Below are 5,820 nucleotides of genomic sequence, written 5' to 3'. Positions count from 1 at the left end.
AACAACTATTTTGGTTTTCATTAAATAACAAAGAAGTTTGTAAAATAAAGAGTGAAACCTTTTATCATCCCTTCAGTCCCACCCCACAGAAATAACTGTTAGCAAGTTTGGGATGTGACCGTTGGGATTTTGTCCCACTTGTTTGAGTGCGTGTATGTTTGAATGTTCTAGAAGCACCTTCTTCTTTTAAGTGATTGTATATGGCATCATATGGTTGTTCCATAATTTCTTCATATATTCCCCTTTTGGTGGCTGACTTCCTTGCTTTTACACTCCATGCTACAGCAAGAATTCTTGCACAAATCATTTACAGACTTGTATTAATGTGTTACAGATCATAAGATTTCCACCTTAAAGATTTTGATAGAGGCTTCAAAAATGCCTTTGGAAAGATTCTCATCATTCGTAAATAAGAATAAGAATACCAATTTCCAGTACGTGTAAATATCAATGTTAGGTGCTGTCAAGCTTCAACATTTTTGCCAGGCATGTACTAATGAGAAAATGTATCACATTATGGAATTTATTTTTAGAGATCAATGAAGTAAAAATCTATCTTGCCAAATGAGTAGCCGATGCAATATTTTCTGAACGAGTCATGTTTTCCTCAGTTGTCTGAAATGCTGCCTTTATTATAAACTTGATCTATGTACCAGGTAGTGTTTCCTTATTCCTTAATCTGTATGACTGATGTATTTATACATTTGTGCACGAGGATCATCACATAGTCCTGATTTATAGAGATATAAAGCACTAGCAGATATCTGGTAGAAAATATTTCCGATATTTTCCTTTTCTGAAAGTTTCTTGGGGCACCAGGGTGGCTCAGTTAGTTAAGCAGCTGCCTTCTGCTCAGGTCATGATCCGAGGGTCGTGGGATCAAGCCCTACATGGGGTTCCCTGGTCAACGGGGAATCTGCTTCTCCCTCTCCCTCTGTCTGCCGCACCCCCTGCTTGTGCTTGCTTTCCCCACCCTGTGTGAAATAAGTAAATAAAATCTTTAAAAAAAAAAAGAAGGAAGGAAAGTTTCTTGACTACTCTAGTACATTGACTATCAGAATTTTGTAATCAATTTACCAAGTTTTAGCAAATATGCCATGTAGCAAATATTCCATTATAATTGGAATTGTATTGGATTTATAGATTATTTTGGAGGCAATTGATAGACATTAAGTCTGCCAACCTAGGAAAAATGATATAGGTTCCCATTTTTCAAGTTTTTAATGCCTTTTTTTTTTCACTCAAAAGGTCTCACATATTTATTACTGAACCAACCTACTGGTGCAGAAGCATAGTAACAGAAAAAAATCACTTCTGTGATGAAACAAGTCTGTTGTTTATATAGTAGGGATGTTTATAGAGTGACAAGATAGAAGCGTGTGACCTTCGAGTGGCATAAATATGTGTGTGGTCTTATATGCCACCCTTATAGTCCCAGCTTGTTCCCTTTTAGTGCCTCCTTTTGGAGTTGTACCTGATTTTACTACCAGTTTTCATCTGAATCCATTGTGGAATGGGACAATTCTCCTTTTGTTTCATGACCAGGAAGCCCTTGATCCTGAAAGTCCTTTTTTTTTTTAAAAGATTTTATTTATTTATTTGACAGAGACAGCGAGAGAGGGAACACAAGCAGGAGGAGTGGGAGAGGGAGAACAGGCTTCCTGTTGAGCAGAGAACCCGATGTGGGGCTCGGTGCAGGGCTCCATCCCAGGGCAAGACCCAGACCAAAGGCAGATGCTTAACAACTGAGCCACCCAGGTGCCCTCATGAAAGTCTTTTGAGAACACAAGACAAGGAGCAGTCAACCATATACATCACAAAAGCAGAGAAAAGGAGAGAGCTCAAGTTTTTATTGTCCTTTAAAAAAATGTAGATTTCTTCATATAAATGAAGTTTTTGCTATTTAAAAAAAATTATTAAATTTTTCTTTGATAGAGATAGCAAGAGATGGAATTCATGCAGATAGAACATGCAGATAGAACAGGCTCCCCACTGAGCCAGAAGCCCAATGTAGGACTCAATCCCGGGAACCTGCCATCATGATCTGAGCCAAAGGCGGCCACCTAACTGACGGAGCCACCTGGGCATCCCAATTGTTTTACATTCTTTTTGGGTTTTTTCCTTTTATGATTATGAAGTATCCTTCTTCATCTCTTATTATGGTCTTTGTCATAAAGTCTGTTTTGTCTGATATAAATATTGCTATCCTGGCTTTCTTTTCACATCCATTTGCATGATAAATGCTTTACCATCCCTTCCCTATCAATCTGCATGTGTCGTTAATTCTGGAATGACTGACTGTCTTGTAGGCAGCATATAGATGGGTCTTCTTTTTTTTTTAATCCCCTCCATCACCCTCTGTCTTTTGACTGGAGCATCCAGTTCATTTATAGGTATGTACATTTTATTACTTGTCATGATTGTTTTTATGGTTATTCTCTTGCTCTCTTCTCCCACAGTTTTCTGGCTTTCATTGGCAATATACTTGGATTACTTTCTCTCTAGTTTTTGTGTATCTATATTGATTTTTAATTTATGGTTACCATTAGGTTTATATATAACATCTTATGCATATAGTAGTGTGTATTAAGTTGATGGTCACTTAAATTTGATAGATACAATTGGTTTCTGTAACAGAAACAAAGCTAATCAGTGTATTGTTTAGAGATACATATACATTTAGTCAAACTATAAAGAAAAGCAAGGAAATGTTTAACCCAACATTTAGGATAGGTTATTACCCCCACAAGGATAAAATCCAGGAAGTCCACACAGGTGGATTCAAATGTATTGGTAATGATTAATTTAATTTAATTTTATTTTATTGTTTTGGTAATGCTTTTTTTTAAAGCTGGGTATGGGTGCACTGTTGTTCAGTTTATAGTGAACTGGGGTCTCCACAGATTTGCATTTGCTCAGTTTCTAATCTCAGAATATTCTAAAGAAATATTTTTTCAATTTTATTTTATTTTTAAAGATTTTATTTATCAGAAAGAGAGCACAAGCAGGGGGAGCAGCAGGCAGAGGGAGAAACAGGCTCCCCACTGAGCAGGGAGCCCAATGTGGGGCTCTAGTCCAGGATCCTGGGACCGTGACTTGAGCCAAAGACAGATGCTTAACCAACTGAGCCACCAAGGCATCCCTTAAAGAAACACGTTTAAAAATCTTTTTCACTGCAAACACTTTTTTATTCCAGTCTTGTGTGAAAAATATGTTGTTTAATTAATCTCTGATACCACTCTCCTTTGAGAATCTGCCTCTTTCCCTGAGCATATCTACATGTGGGAATATATTAGAAAGAGGGCTTTAAATAATTCATTCTTCTTATATTTATTATATGAGCCCTTTGCCAAGTAGTCAGCATGGATAATAAACTCCATGACACATAGTTTCTGTTTCCAAGATTTCCTCTTTGGCAGTAGAAGAAAATAAATCTTTTTATTTAGAAGTAAATAAATCTTACCACAGCTTGTAGATGAATAGCCCTTGAAAAAAATAAAAAAAGAATGCTGTAAATGAATACTTTCAGTCATTGTATTTTAAGAACTCTCATTTTATATGCACGGTGGAAAATTTCTATAGTTTTTCTTTGCATTTTGAAGAATTTTTGCTTTTTAAAATTTCCTATTTGTTTCCAAGCATTTATATATGTTCTACTTAATTGGCACTATGATCATGAATTTTTGTCTCTTTCAACTTTATGGGAATTGTCATAAAGCAAATTATTGAGAAAAAATTTTTTCAATCATTAGTTAATATATGATGACTTTTATGGACTCTAGTTATCTCTATAAACTTCCATGCATTAATTTTTTTAATTTTCTAAGTTGGGCAATTTTAAAATATCATTACCCTTCTCTTGTATCCTAAATCTATATTATAGTTATAAATACTTTTCACTGCAGTTGTAATCTTGGTATATAAGTTGTATCAAATATGAGTAAAGCAGGGGATTTTATGCTAAAGGTAATAAAAGATGCTAAAAGGTAAAATATGTTGTCAAAATATCACTTAAATAGCTATATTGGAAAATAAGTTGCATTTGCTGAAAATAAATATAATTTTTTAAACCCTTATTTCCATAAATATACTTAATTTTAAATAAATGCATGAATCATTTACTATTTATATTTAGTAGAGTCTTTCATTTTCTTTTTCTCTTTTGATAGGCCCTCCCTCCAATATTCCCCTTTCCCCACCTCTGGTGACCCATGTTAACAAACATATGTATTTTGACATATTTTTCTCTGTACTTAAATGCACATATATATGTACTTGAATATTCACATTTGGGGACATTGGTCATTGTTTTTACAGAAATGGAATTATATTTTATATACCTTCATATGTTGCTTTTATCTTATTTTTAAAACCTTAAAGTATCTAGTACAATACTTCTGTCTTTTTTTAAAAGGTTATATTCATTTATATGCCAGAGAGTGAGCACACAAGCAGGGGGAGTGGCAGGGAGCCTGATGCGGGACTCAATCCCAGGATCTTGGGATCATGTCCTGCACCAAAGGCAGATGCTTAACCAACTGAGCCACCCAGGCACCCTACTTTGTCTTTTAAAAAATACTTTGTGGCTGGGGTGTCTGGGTGGCTCAGTGGGTTGGGCCTCTGCCTTCGGCTCATGATCAGGGTCCTGAGATCGAGCCCCACATCGGGCTCTCTGCTCAGCAGGGAGCCTGCTTCCTCCTCTCTCTCTCTCTCTCTCTGCCTGTCTCTCTGCCTACTTGTGATCTCTGTATGTCAAATAAATAAATAAAATCTTTAAAAAAAATAAAAATACTTAGTGGCTATATAATATTCCATGTGTAGATGGTCATGGGATGAAAAGCTAATACAATGAAAATTCACTGTGATGTTTGCATGCTTTAACAAATGATTGGAATTCATTTTAGTAATAATTTAGTAGTAGAAAGTTGATCCTTTTCACTTTCACTATCACTTTTACACTAGAGCAGTTAACCTTCCCTTTGCATTGGAAATAATTTTCTGCTTTTTCCATCTCTTTCAGACTACAAGATCAAACTTGAAACTAAGCAACCTGATCCTAGATACTTCTGAAGAAACTTGCCAGGGGACCATAATAGAATGATTCATTAATAATGACCCACAGGACCCTAGTTTAAGAGAATCCTGGAAAAGAGATAACAGGTTATTGTGACAGAATAGTTAGGAAATTTTGAATGGAAAATAATTACCCATGAAAAAACTGTCCCCGAGAAAGTTACTTCTTGTTGAAGTCTATTCTCTTTAAAGAACAGAGAATTCTGGGGGCACCAGGGTGGCTCAGTGGGTTAAAGCCTCTGCTTTCAGCTTAGGTCATGATCCCAGGGGCCTGGGATCAAGCCCCACTTCGGGTTCTCTGCTCAGCCAAGAGCCTGCTTCCTCCTCTCTCTCTCTGCCTGCTTCTCTGACTACTTGTGATCCCTGTCTGTCAAATAAATAAATTAAAAAAAACCCCAAACTTTAAAGAACAGAGAATTCTTATAGAAGATAGTGATACCTAAGTGATCTATATGGACAAAGTTGTCAAGAAAACTCTGAGCTAATTATTCCATCAGGAACTAACCTGGGTAAGACAATTTTCAAAACTACTAAAGGCAATAGAGATGTGAGCCAGGCCTCCCGACTTAAAATAGAAGAGATAAGTAATGGTAAAGAGAAATCCTATAAATGTAATACATGTGGAAAAGCTTTTAGTTTTAGGTCATCCCTTATTCAATGCCACAGAATTCATACTAGAGAGAAACTGTATGAATCTAAATGTGATAAATGTGGGAAAGTTTTGAGTCAACCTGCAGACCTTCATAT

At 35.9% G+C, this 5,820-nt stretch overlaps 1 long non-coding RNA gene across 1 annotated transcript in view; it reads right to left on the bottom strand.

Annotated features, from left to right (window-relative positions):
- Window positions 1–3,166: 3,166 nt before the first annotated feature.
- LOC309851051 overlaps window positions 3,167–5,820 on the bottom strand; it is a 12,086-nt gene continuing 9,432 nt past the window's right edge. Inside the window, exon 4 of the long non-coding RNA XR_014304597.1 lies at window positions 3,167–3,485. This is a non-coding gene — a long non-coding RNA (uncharacterized lncRNA). The remainder of the gene's footprint in view (window positions 3,486–5,820) is intronic.

The sequence above is a fragment of the Mustela nivalis genome, assembly GCF_964662115.1.
Source record: "Mustela nivalis genome assembly, chromosome: 17".
Lineage (NCBI taxonomy): Eukaryota > Metazoa > Chordata > Mammalia > Carnivora > Mustelidae > Mustela > Mustela nivalis.
This window is presented reverse-complemented; position numbering and strand designations above follow the sequence as displayed.